Consider the following 6,767-nt stretch of genomic DNA (forward strand, 5'->3'; position numbering starts at 1 on the left):
GTATTTCAGATTTTGAAAACTCAGGGATATGTTCTTGTAGCGTATTACTTTCAGCTGGCTTTTTCAAGCTCTTCTTTGTAACCATCACGACTAGCAGCAGAGCATTTAAAAACCATAATCTGAGACTCCAGAAGATGATTTCATAGTAAAGAACAGTTTTCCATGCAAATTCTGGTGCAGGACGCAGTCAGGCTTCGCAATATTCTATTCAATACTTTTGTCTGCAGCTTGCTAAAGTCAGTAAGGAAACTTCAGGTGACTTCTGCAGACTGTGTCTCAAGCCCGTATATATTAGCTGTCTGTCTGAGTGGTCAACTTCTACTCATGTTAGTCCTAGATCCCCTGATCATATGCAGGATTTTATAATTATTGACTCATTGGTTAAGTTAAATCTAAGTCTGAACTTAGTTCTTCTAACATCTTAATTGGAAAAGTTAAAAAAAAAATCTAAAATCTATTTGCAGCAACAGCTGCTGTTAAAACTTTGAGGGTAATTTTCACACAAGATTTTAAGAAAAAATACCGTTGTGTTATATCTGACTTCTGATTTTTCTTTCTTTTTCAAAATGTAGCTTACTTTTCAAACATGTCGTTCTTTGATAAGCCTCAGAGCACTAGTGTTAGCAGACGTTCTGAATCAACATATCTGACAGTGATTTTTTTTAAAATGAAGCAAATAAATTAAAGATCAAAATGAGTATTGAAATAATACACTGCATTTCCTCACATGAGGGAGCGACCTCGTTTGCCACTCTGCTTTACGGGAGCGATGTGCCAGCAATGCTAATAAAGTGCTATCAATTCTGTGCTCTCTCAGTTAAATACTGTTGACTTCAAGAAGTGACATGTCTTAAATTGTATAGTACTGTATGATACGCGATACACACACACACACAAAACGCTGTGTGGTATAGTGCTTGCCTGCTCGATACAGTATTGACCCAGGCGTGGGATGGAGCATGGCACGGGGGGCTACGGCTCTTTGCTGAGCGATGCTTCAGCTTTGTCCACAACTGGGTTCCTATATGCAGAAATGTAAGGATCGAAATATTGTATTATGACTCATGAAAGGAAAGCTCATGCCCATCATACTGGGCCCCCTGATCATCCAGGCAAAATAAAATGTGGCTGCACCATGTGCACGAATACGCGTTTCCCCTGGCTTTCGTCTGTTCGACACGTGAACCCATAGCAGGGGAGCAGGGGGCAGATGACGGCGTGGGTTTCAGTGCGAGCTGGGAGTTTTGGGCTCCCAGTTACTAGCCCACACTAGATTGTTTGTCTTTGCTTCTCTTGTTACCAGTGACTGCTAAATTAGAGTTAACCTGAGTATGCCGCCTTTGCTGAAATCCTAACTTAGCTTTTCTATGTAAACACCCATTTAGTATCTATATCTCGCTCCCACCTTTGTAAAGCAAAATAATAATATTCCCTTGCCTCATATGGTGTAATGAAGTTTAATACATTAAAGATAGTGAGGCACTAGTTGCTATAGTAATGCACTATTTAAATAACTAAGGAAAAAAAAAACCCAGAGAGAAGTGTTTTAACAAATGCAGTTTATTGAGGGCTACTTGTTTTGCATGAAACGTCTTTGGGATGGCGAACACATCACGTGGAAAGTCTCTAAGAGGAGAGCCTGGTAAGGGCAATGAGATGCCCGGTGGTAGCAAACGCTGAGCACGGAGAAGGCTTTCCCATCCTGCCCACATCCAGGCTTAGCTGTCTGCTGGCAAGGCAACAGCAGTGGTGGGTGAATTGTCCGTCTGATACCCTCAGCCTGGAAGAGGTACCTTCACAGACCGACCGAGGTTCATGGTTTGGTTTAGGAAGGGCCAGCAGGCACGTCCAGTGCCTGTGAAACAGCCAACTGGTTTGAACATTTGTACAGATGCCTGGAGTGCAGCTCCCTTCTCAGTCGGAAGCAATTGAACTCTCTGCTGCTAGATTAAACTGTCTCTGGAAAATACCTCTGGTCCTGAGATCAGAAACCCACCCATAGTTTGTAGTGCAATTGTTAAGGCACTATACTGTGGGGCTGGAAATGTGGGCTTGAATGTTCCCTGGCAGAAGGTGAAATTAAATACATATTCTCCATTTCTTGGGCAAACGCTGTAAGAAATAGCTAGCATATATAACACATAAGCACTACTACCAATCATACTCTCGAGGGCCAAGTTTTAAAAATAAAGTGACTTCATCTGTACTCTTCACATGTTTGTTGGCTGTGATCTGTGAACAGCTATTAGATCAAATCCCTCAAGAGATTTAGGGAAAAGAAGGCTGATTTCTGAGTCCTGATCAACCTGATGGGTGAAGTAGGCACTACCCTGCCGAGAGGAAAGAAGCTGTGGGCAGTAGAGGAGGCCAAACCCTACATGCCCAGGGAGGTACCTCGCAGCCAGAAGGACATTTTGAGCAAAACCTTTGACTTAGATGCTTCAATTTCACCTAAGTCACACTGCATCATTTTTAGATCTTGTCCACAGTCACACTGAATAATTTCCTCAGTCAAGCCGTAAGTGGAAGAGGAAAATGAGAAGCCTACCCCATTCTGTGAAGATGCTGCTCAGTTATGAAGGCAAGGTGTCGTGGTTTAACCCCAGCTGGCAACTGAGCACCACCCAGCCGCTTGCTCACTCCTCCCTGGTGGGATGGGGGAGAGAATCTGAAGAGAAAAAGTGAGAAAACTTGTGGGTTGAGGTAAAGACAGCTTAATAAGTAAAGCAAAAGCTGCGCACGCAAGCAAAGCAAAACAAGGAATTCATTCACCACTTCCCATGGGCAGGCAGATGTTCAGCCATCTCCAGGAAAGCAGGGCTCCATCACGTGTAATAGTGACTTGGGAAGACAAATGCCATCACTCCTAATGTCCCCCCTTTCCTCCTTCTTCCCCCAGCTTTATGTACTGAGCATGACGTCATATGGTGTGGAATATCCCTGTGGTCAGTTGGGGCCAGCTGTCCCCGCTGTGTCCCCTCCCAACTTCTTGGCTGCATCCCCAGCCTGCTCGCTGGTGGGGTGGGGTGAGAAGCAGAAAAGGCCTTGACCGTGTGTCAGCACTGCTCAGCAGTAACAAAAACATCCCTGTGTTATCAACGCTATTTCCAGCACAAATCCCAAACACAGCCCCATACTAGCTACTGTGAAGAAAATTAACTCTATCCCAGCCAAAACCAGCACACAAGGGTAATTATTTTCATTCTATTTCTGATTGTGATACAGAAAAGATTAATATGACAAAGAAAATGATGAGTCTTTACGAACATTTTAAAAGTTGTATATTTTCTAATTTGGCTTTCAAAAATAAGGATTTTTTTTATAATTAGATGCTCTATTCCTTTTTAAAATTTTGTTTGGATTAAAATGCATGGATAGAAATGGAGAAAATGGGTAAAAATATATCTTGGTAATAGGTCGAATGCAAAATGTATAACTTACAAACCAAACGTTAAAGCAAGTGAATCTCTGTTGAAATCAATAGGAGCTGAGATGGCTGACTGAGCAGAAGGTGGGAAAAGTAATAGTTTGTTGCTTCTCTGCAGTGAAAATAAGTCAAGTCAGTCCGCCATGACCTCAGTATATAGCAGACTTTATACTTAAATGGTTTATTTTACATATAAGTGATGGTCTTCTAACCTTGACTCCAGCATGCACCAAATTCCACTGACAGCATTACTGCTGGAAGGAAAAAATTACAGTATAGTCAGACAAGAATTTTTTTGTTTGTTTTAATCAGAATGTTTTAATCAGGAAATTCTTACTCACTGTAGTAAAGTGAAGTGTTTCGTGGGAAAGTACCAGTTTCGAGAAAACTTTTGTCTCAAATGTTTTACAAATTGAGGGTGAAAATTCTGATTCGGGTAATATAGAAAGAAACCTACCTCTAGAAATAAGTGTCCCTTTTTATCTGATGCAAACTGGAGACTTGAACGCATCCTTCCCCAAATATCATATGAGCATGTATCCCCATCGGGTTATAGTCTCATTGTTTTTCCTATTCCAAAATAGCATTTATACAAAGAGGAACCACTGTGATAAAGACTTTCTGAACAATTTGTTATGGTCCCCACCTGGGAAAAGGATCATGTCATTGTTTTGAATGAAGTAGTTTGTCAGCCTCCTTTCCTTACCCTTACACCTCTAGTTGTTCAAAAACTATTTATTTATCTGTAAAAAGTAGACTCAGCCAGGAGAAGGACAGCACGGGAATACATAATAGGCTGGCAGGCACCAGTCTCCAGGAGGAGCCCCAGGCTGAAATCCCTGAACCAGACAGGAGGAGAGCTGAACTTGGCTTGGGCACACTTAGGTGAATGCCTCCAAAAATGAGGTTTTATAATTTTGCTTTATGGTGGAAACTTCTAAAACCTCTTGGTTATACCTCACCTCAGAATAGGACCTTTGTAATCTGAAAATGTTTTATGGGATGAGGAAATTACTTCCTTTTTTGGGCTACTTTTCAAATTGTACCCAAAGTACCATTATTGAATTGTTTTTAGGTTGTCCTGGCTGGTAACTGCCTTGACTCCATCATGATGAAGCTTTTATACCTTTTAAAAAAAATTTTTTTGGCAGTAATTGCCTGAATAAACTGAAGGGAATTTCAGGCCTTGAATACTCCTATATTCAGTGAATTGTAGGACTTTTTTTTTTTAGTGTTCTGCAGGTATTTATTAGTTAGGAAGGAGCATTAACACTTTACTCATATTCTCAAATATCTGCTCATGCAAATCAAGATCTGCTCACACAAATCACCATACTGATCTCCTTTTAGCATTTTAAATAAACAGTTAACAAAACAGCTTTAATTACTTTATGCTCCTTCATGTCAAGGAAGTGTTGTCCCTGTTTTAGAGGAAAGTAGTTGAGACATCATGGGGTAAAATTAAATTATTTGACCAAGACCACAGAAAGGCACTTTCAAAGCTGAAGTCATAAAGCAGTAGACCTTACTTAAATCACCTCCACAGAGGTTTAAGCTAACGTGTTATGCTTGTCATTGTAAAAAAAAGCCCAAACTATGTACAAAGTCAGCCGCAGTCACTCAGCTAATAAGTGTAATCTGTTAAACTGCTATAACTCAGAGGTGTTTGATTATGTGCACAGCAGCGGTGGCTCTAATGCTCTTTAGCTGGTGGGTTTCTCAGCAAAAATCTTGCAGTGGATGTGTGTGTGTGCGCCTGTGTGTGCATGCAGCGGAGGTTTGAGAGAACAGTATTGTACAAAACAAAACCATTGTAAATGATTAATTTTCAAGATAATTTGAGCAAGACAAGAATATTTAGTTATATTTGGGAAAACAGAAGAAGGAGACATTTCTTTGTAAATGTCCTTGCAACCTCCTCTGCAGCCGGGTAGCCGGAGTTGCCACATGCCTGTCCCTGCAAGGTTGGGGCAGCCCATGAAATCCCTGCTGAGGGCTGGTGCTTGGTGCATGAAGGCACCAGAATCCACTAATGCATTCACTGAACTTGGTTTCCAACATAAAACTTCATCAAGAAAAGGAGAGTTCAAGAGCACAATTGCACAATTAATTTGTACAACTGACCACACAAATAAAAGCAGGATACGGAGGGGAGGGACCCCACTCTCTCCCAGGTAAGAGCTCAGGCTGGTGCACAGCACCTGAGTTCAACGCCCACCTCTCTAACTCACGCTCTCAGAAATTCCATCAAGCTTTTTCCTAAAGCAAGGAAGACAGGAGGAGATGGGGGACTGCTCGTGTCCACCCCAGTTTTACCAGGGGTGAAATGACGCATAGCTGATATACTCCCAGAAAACCAAGGTATGTGAGGTCATATTTTTCAAAATTTCGGAAACTTTTGAGAGCTAATTTTAGGTACAATTGGTAACTTTGAGCTATAGTGATCACTGTACACAGAAGAAGATAGAAACTTTTTTTAAACTGAAATTATAATTTACCTTTCTAAGATCCATATGTCAAAGGTAAGAAATGGCAACTACTAGTTCATGGGCTCAGTGGATAGCTGTATGAATGGGAGTTTGTCTGGCTATACACTGAGAAAAGCCCCAAAGACTTTCAGTTTTTAATGGTATATAATTATTATTCAAAATACATAAGTACTGAGAATGTATGAAATCCCTTATCAAAAATGATAAGGGATTTATCATTTGGTTAATGCACTTCCGCTTTTGAAAGGTACTTGGGAAGATATGGGAAGTATACATCTACTACCATCCCTCATGCCTCCCACCTGCAAGGAGAGGAAGATAAGAGCTGGCATGATAATACAGAATAGACCAGTCTGGGTACTTTTATGACCAAAATGCAGTCTTCTTCCTTCTGGAATATTGTGGATCAATTTTAGGCTGAATTTAAATATCTGCAGAATCATAGATTTAATATAGATAATGTATTTTGTAAGTTTTTCTGATTTAATTTCCTGGCACTCTTTCTCTGTTGTACACTGTAGGCTTTGTTACATAACAGGCTCTAGATGATAGGTAAAAATAATATTACAATGAAATGTGAATTAACACTAATTCAGTATGGTGGGTTTTGGAGATGACGACTATCGATATATGGATTTTCTTGTTCCAAAGGAATATACAGTCAATAGCATTAAAATTGGGATTGATCAAATGAATTGTCTTATTTGTGTATGCAACTGCTTTCACAACTCATAATTTTCCCACGGATTCATAGATTTTAAGGATAAGAGTTATCATAATAACTTAGGGTCAGTCTACATTAATGTGGCTGTAGTTAGAGTCAGCAATTTAGCTCAGACCGTATCATGGTT

Source organism: Pygoscelis adeliae, unplaced genomic scaffold (assembly GCF_000699105.1).
Source record: "Pygoscelis adeliae isolate BGI_AS28 unplaced genomic scaffold, ASM69910v1 Scaffold222, whole genome shotgun sequence".
NCBI lineage: Eukaryota > Metazoa > Chordata > Aves > Sphenisciformes > Spheniscidae > Pygoscelis > Pygoscelis adeliae.